A 7,037-nucleotide genomic window follows, 5' to 3' on the forward strand; every position below is an offset into this window, starting at 1 on the left:
CCTGTATCACTCGTTCTTATCTTTAGTAGTAGTAGTAGTAGTAGTAGTAGTAGTAGTATTGGTTTCGATGGATGCAGCTATGTCTCACTAGGAAAGAGAGCGAGGAAAAAGCGATATGTACATTTTCGATACCTGATACCTTGAGGTACCACCCAAGCCCTGCTGCACGAAAAAGCACACGAAGGAGCAGCAATGTCTCATGAGGGAGTAAGCACCATGATCAGTGGGCAAAGGAGATGTAACAGGCTTATTGTTGTTTACAGTAGCATCACAACTGCTCTGGTAGCATTCCTCTTGCACAAAGAAGTCCTGGTCTAATGTGAGGTACGTTACTCATGTATATGATAATATAGCAATTTCGTCTCTCCAGTACACCCCAATTATACAACTAAAGGTGATATATGTGGCATCGGTCCATTCCCGTAGAGAACACTCTAGGGAATGGCTTAAGTCTGATAAACGCATTAATTCTTCTTCTTAATACTTAAGGAAGAACATTGTTTGTGAGAACCAATCGTAGTTCGGTAAATATATATCCGACTGCATGTGTGAGAACACAGTTACAGATTGGCATAAGTATGTTTCGACTTCTTCAATAGAGTGTCTCTGTGTAATTCATATGTCGCCTCTGTTGAAGTTTGTGTAACGCAAACCCACGCAGTTTACAGGGTGAGGGGAAGGGTTAAGAGTGAATGCAGCCAGAGCATAACTTTTAAGCTTTTCTCGGTCACGAGAGTCTGGGTAGACTCTGTAAAATACTTGATTTGAATGACTGGGCACATTCGAGTATAGTGCTATACTATATCGTCTTACTTATGTGCTGTTGAGTCTTGCACATAAGAATAATAATCCCGAAGGACTGTCTCCATCCATACAACGGACATCTAGTGCAGAAAGTAGCGGAACTGGAATGATTATGTGCCGTTCTCGTGGATCTTAAAGAATATAAAAGGAGTTGTGGTGGGCACAACAGGACGCGTTGGTTTGTTGCTATTATTGGTGAATGTAGACAATATAACTTGCATTCATGATGTTACGTTCTTTAAAAGGATGAATTTCAATGTGCTTACATCCCACACAAAATCGTTTTTCGTAGAGTTTTACCTATTTGCGGGGCTGTAGTACTGTCGAAAGTAACCTACAAGAAGATGAAATAGAGACTTAGGCACCGGCCGCGGTTGCTGAGCGGTTCTAGGCGCTGCAGTCGGGAACCGCGCGACTGCTACGGTCGCAGGTTCGAATCCTACCTCGGACATGGATGTATGTGATGTCTTTAGGTTAGTTAGGTTTAAGTAGTTCTAAGTTGTAGGTGACTGATGACCTCAGATGTTAACTCTAAGTCCCATAGTGCTCAGAGCCATTTGAACCATTTTTGAGACTTTGGCGCCGCGCGAGGTTACCGAGCGGTCAGGGGCGCCTTGCACGGCTCGCGCTGATCCCACGTCGGAGACTCAAATCCTCCCTCGGCATGGCATGGTTGTGTGTGTTGTCCTTAGCGTAAGTTCTTTTAAGTTGAATGAAGTAGTTTGTAAGCCTAGGGACCGATGACCCCAGCAGTTTGGTCCCATAAAACCTTACGACAAATTTCCAAAGATTTTGAGACTTCGCTATTGGTAAAATCTATGCATAGTCTCTAGATGTATGTTTGCGGAGCTGTCGGCGGCGGGCGGTTGCGGGTCGATTGCATAACTTGCTAACTGTTTGTGTATAATTACGTTGCCAGGGATGTGCACTCTGCAGGTATAGGGAGGGGAAACCCTCAAGTTCCAGGATGTCAACTAACGAATAACTTATTACTAGAATAAAAACGTACCCGAAATCTTCAGTTTGTTGGTGTCCTGACAGGGTTGTGGTGAGTTATCAGAGTTGAAAGGTGTACAAAAAAGTAGCGAAACTCATCCAATATGCAATAAGAGCATAAAAATCAGGACAGCAGCAGAAATCAACTCTGTACACATGTCAACTCCCTGTTCCAGACGCCTACACGGTACACTGGAAGACAGAGAAACGTGTAGAATCGTGTTACACCTTGACTTTCGATCACGTGCACCGATTCGTGAGTCTGCAAAAAAGCTCTCTGATGTGCCGTAGCAGTACATGGATTTATTTCCGGACTACGAGTTTCCAATCTGCACCACTCCTTGAATCTAATCTATACGATCTATACGGAAAAATCCCGAAAAAATGACATAAAACTCGTAAAAACCGAGAAAAACCTGGTATAATTACGACAAACTGATAGAAGATACGTAAAATTGAGGGAAATACCCTACGTGATCAAAAGTATCCGGACACCTGGCTGAAAATGACTTACAAGTTCGTGTCGCCCTCCATCAGTAATGCTGGAATTCAGAATGGTGTTGGCCCACACTTATCCTTGATCACAGTTTCCACTCTCGCAGGCATACATTCAATCATGTGCTGGAAGGTTTCTTGGTGAATGGCAGCCCATTCTTCACGGAGTGCTGCACTGAGGAGAGGTATCCATCTCGGTCGGTGAGGCCTGGCACGAAGACGGCGTCCCAAAACATCCCAAAGCTGTCCTTTAGGATTCAGGTCAGGACTCTGTGCACGCCTGTCCAATACAGGGATGTTACTGTCGTGTAACCACTGCGCCGCAGGCCGTGCATTATGAACAAGTGCTAGATTGTGTTGAAAGATGCAGCCGCCATTCCCAAATTGCTCTTCAACAGAGGGAAGCAATAAGATGCTTAAAATATCAATATTGGCCTGTGTTGTGATAGTACCACGCAAAACACAAGGGGTGCAAGCCCCCTTCATGAAAAACACGACTACACCATAACACCACAGCCTCCGAATTTTACTATTGGCATTACACACGCTGACAGATGACGTTCACCAGGCATTCGCAATATCCACCATCTGCCAACGGATCACCACATTGTGTACCGTGATTCATCACTCCACGCAACATTTTTCCACTGTTCAATCGTCCAATGTTTACGTTCCTTACACCAAGCGAGGAGTCGTGTGGCATTTACCGGCGTGATGTGTAGCTTATGAGCAGCCGCTCGATCATGAAATCCAAGGTGTCTCACCTCCTGCCTGACTGTCACAGTACTTGCAGTGGATGCTGATGCGCTGTGGAATTCCTGTGTGATGGTCTTGATAGATATCTGCTTAGTATACATTACGGCCCTCTTCAAATGTCAGCGTTCTCTTAACAGAAGAGGTCGGCCTGTACGCTTTTGTGCTGTACGTGTCCCTCCACGTTTCCACTTCATTATAAAATCGGAAACAGTGGACCTAGGGATGATTAGGAGTGTGGAAATCTCGCGTACAGACGTATGACACAAGCGACACCCATTCACCTCACCACGTTCGGAGCCTATGAGTTCAGCGAAGTGCCCCATTCTGCTCTCTCAGGATGTCTAATTACTACTGAGGTCGCTGATATGGAGTACCTGGCAATAGGTGGCAGCACAAGGCACCTAATATGAAAAACGTAGGTTTTTGGGGTGTCCGGACACTTTTGACCACATAGTGATCGCAGAGAAACTTTCGAAATCTCGTAATCTGACTGAGAATACATGATATTAGAGAAAAAGTACCATTAAATGCGGGGAACTGAGATGAGCTGATGGTACTCGGACACTCAAGGCCAAGAAAAGCTTGAAAATCATGCTCTGCCTGCATTCACCTTTAAATACTCCCCGTTCTCCTGAAAACTTTCTCTGCCTCGTGATGACTGGGTGTTGTGTGGTGTCCTTAGGTTAGTTAGGTTTAAGTAGTTCTAAGTTCTAGGGGACTGATGACCATAGATGTTAAGTCCCATAGTGCTCAGAGCCATTTGAACCATTTGAACCTGGAAACTACGTGGGTTTTTGTAACACATACTTCATCTAAGGCGACATAAATATTGCGCAGAGGCGCTATATTAAAGAGGACAAAGCATACGTATCCCAATCCACAACTGTGTTTTCATGTTTTCACACAGGCAAGTGAATATAGATATTACCGAATTATGGCTGGTTTTCATAAACAATGTTATTCCTTAAGTATTAAGAAGAAGAATCAATGCATTTATCTGACTTTAGCCATTCCCTACAGTGTTCTCTAGGAGAGTGGACCGATGCCGCATTTATCACCTTTAGTAGCCGGCCAGTGTGGCCGAGCGGTTCTAGGCGCTACAGTCTGGAACCGCGCGACCGCTACGGTCGCAGGTTCGAATCCTGCCTCGGGCACGGATGTGTGTGATGTCCTTAGGTTAGTTAAGTTTAAGTAGTTCTAAGTTCTAGGGGACTGATGACCTCAGTAGTTAAGTCCCATAGTGCTCAGAGCCATTTGAACCATTTGAACCTTTAGTAGTGTGATGGATGTCTACTGGAGAGACGTGGAGTTAGGACGAAATTGCTGTATTATCCTACACATGAGTAAAACTGCCTAACATCAGACTATGACTTCTTTGTGCAAGAGGGATGCTACCAGAACAGTGATCATGCTACTGTAGACAGCAGTAAGGCTGTTACATTGAGGGGAACGCACATTCAGCTGCCGCCCCCTCTGCACACGTTCGGAACAACGATTTTCCGCTGTACATGTTCGCATTATGACCCATTCATTACGAGTGCTGTTTTTTTTTTAATGTCAGTTTTGAGTGTAATTATAATGCGTTTCCCATCAGTTGTGGTTGCGTGTATTGGCTTCGGTTACCTGGGCCGCGCGGTGATTGTAGAGCAGACATCTGTAGCGAACTCTGACTTCAAACAGCGATAGATACAGTCCTCGGCTGTATGCTTATTGCTTATACGGTTGTTAAACTCCTCTCTGTCCACCGCCAGGATGTCGTCAATTGAATATATTTCCTACCAAAAGAAGTACAGATTGTACCCCTCCACTCCAGCCTTTTCTCCCGCCAGCTTGTAGGTGAGGGTAGAGCTTGAGTGCGTCTGCTACTAGTGGTACTGTGAAATTTTTCCCAGCAGGATAACACCAGTTGTATCGCATCGTCAATTTGTGAGCTGTATTGCGATTTTACGCAGCCCATGTATAGCGCTATGCATTTAGTTGTGTAATCGATGGTGTTTCGTTAAATGGTTCGCACGCTGTCACTTGTTGATAGACCAGCACTGAAAAATGCAGGAATTTGAGGAAGCGTTGCACATCCGTTACGCTGAACGATTGTCTTAAATCGTCGTTGTTCCCTTTCTTGCAGAATCTTTTTCCGGCCGCAGCGATGTCCGAGTTTTGATGTTTTACCGGATTCCTGATATTCACGGTACACTCGTGAAACGGTCGCATGGGGAAATCCCCACTTCATCTCTACCTCGGACATGCTGTGACGCAACGCTCGTGCGCCGACTATAACACCACGTTCAAACTGTCTTAAATCTAAACAGCGCCAGACACTTGTCTTATGTAGGCGTTGCCTACGACCGCAGCGATGTATTCTGCATGTTTATACAGGGTGGTCCATTAATCGTGACCGGGCCAAAACCTCACGAAATAAGCGTCAAACGAAAAAACTACAAAGGACGAAACTTGTCTAACTTGAAGGGGGAAACCAGATGGCGCTATGGCTGGCCCGCTAGATGGCGCTGCTATAGGTCAAACGGATATCAACTGCGTTATTTTTAAACATCATCACTTTTTAAATATCATCATTAGTTGCAGGTCGTGGTTGACGTTTCACATGTGGCTGAATACTTACTGTTCCCTTAAATAACGTAACTATCCGGCGAACGGTCCAGACACTTGGATGATGTCGTCCAGGATACCGAGCAGCATACATAGCACACGCCCGTTGGGCATTTTGATCACAATAGTCATACATAAACACGATATCGGCCTTTCCCGCAATTGGTAGACGGTCCATTTTAACACGGATAATGTATCACGAAGCAAATACCGTCCGCACTGGCGCAATGTTACGTGGTACAACGTACTTATACGTTTGTGACTATTACAGCGCCATCTATCACAAAGCGAAAAAAGTGGTCCAACCAAACCATTCATATTTCTTTACGTACTACACGAATATGTATTTAAAATGGGAGTTCCTATTTAAAAAAAAACGCTGTTGATATCCGTTTGACCTATGGCAGCGCCATCTAGCGGGCCAACCATAGCGCCATCTGGTTTCCCCCTTCAAGCTAAACGAGTTTTGTTCTTTGTAGTTTTTTCGTTTGATGCTTATTTCGTGAGATATTTGGCCCGGTCACTATCAATGGACCTCCCTGTATATCCGTATTTGAATACGCATGCCTTTGGCATTTCTTTGGCGCTTCTGTGTACATGAACTGAATATTATTATTTTTACTATTACAGCCAAACTTTGTGTAATGCGATTATTTACGTAAGCTCTGTATCTCTTGTCTTTAGTAGGCGGACGCTAAACCGTCCTCAGTCGGTGATTCGTTTTCACGCACGTCCTCGTGTGGTGGGAATTCAGAGAGTCCGTCCACGGAAAATATCATTCTCTTAACAGCATCTCTTATTGTAAATGATGAACAACCGACAGTCTGAGGATCATAGAAGTAGATATCCTCCATCTTAAATCACGTAATAAAGGCAACGTGTCCGGTCCTGAATAAAGATAAGGACTCCGATCCTGACTGGTATTCAGTGTATGCTGATAAAATAGCTCCATAGTTAGCAGTCATATGCAATCTATCTCTCGTTGAAGAAACGTACCTAAAGAATGGAAAGTTTCACAGGTCACACCAATATCCAAGAATCCGCTGAATTACAGACCCATATCTCAACGTCGATTTCCAGTTGGAGTTTGGAACATATATTGTGTTCGAGCATTATGAGTTATATCGAAGAAAACGATTTGTTGACTAACAGCCAACGCGGATTCAGAAAATATCTTTCTTGTGAAATACAACTAGCTCTTTTTCCTGACGAAGTAATGTGTAATATAGACAAGGGATGCCAAATTGAGTCCATATTTTTAGATTTTCATAAGGTTTTCACATCGTACCTCACAAGTGACTTCAAATAGCTTGCCTGTGGATTATCGTCCCAGTTGCGCTACTGGATTTTTGACTTGCTGCCAGAAACATCACAATTCG

The sequence above is a fragment of the Schistocerca americana genome, chromosome 2 (assembly GCF_021461395.2).
Source record: "Schistocerca americana isolate TAMUIC-IGC-003095 chromosome 2, iqSchAmer2.1, whole genome shotgun sequence".
Taxonomy (NCBI): Eukaryota; Metazoa; Arthropoda; class Insecta; order Orthoptera; family Acrididae; genus Schistocerca; species Schistocerca americana.